This window comes from Myotis brandtii, unplaced genomic scaffold, assembly GCF_000412655.1.
Source record: "Myotis brandtii unplaced genomic scaffold, ASM41265v1 scaffold57, whole genome shotgun sequence".
Classification (NCBI taxonomy): domain Eukaryota; kingdom Metazoa; phylum Chordata; class Mammalia; order Chiroptera; family Vespertilionidae; genus Myotis; species Myotis brandtii.
The window spans coordinates 1155512-1155715 of NW_005370133.1; the positions used below are offsets into that span (position 1 = coordinate 1155512).

At 48.5% G+C, this 204-nt stretch overlaps 1 protein-coding gene across 2 annotated transcripts in view; it reads left to right on the forward strand.

The window, feature by feature from the left end:
- Positions 1-204, forward strand: part of TCEANC2 (transcription elongation factor A (SII) N-terminal and central domain containing 2) — a 37748-nt gene that overhangs the window by 25725 nt on the left and 11819 nt on the right. The gene's annotated exons all lie outside the window — the stretch shown is intronic.

Consider the following 204-nt stretch of genomic DNA (forward strand, 5'->3'; position numbering starts at 1 on the left):
TTATCTCCCGAGGGGTCCCAGACTGCGAGAGGGCACAGGCCGGACTGGGGGACCCCCGTCCCCCCCCCAGAGTGCACAAATTTTTGTGCACCGGGCCTCTAGTATCTTATAAGGCTAAATGCTGATAATTCCTCTTTTCTAAAATATTTTAGACTTTTACCCATTTATATTTCTACTAGAGGCCCGGTGCACAAAAATTTGTGC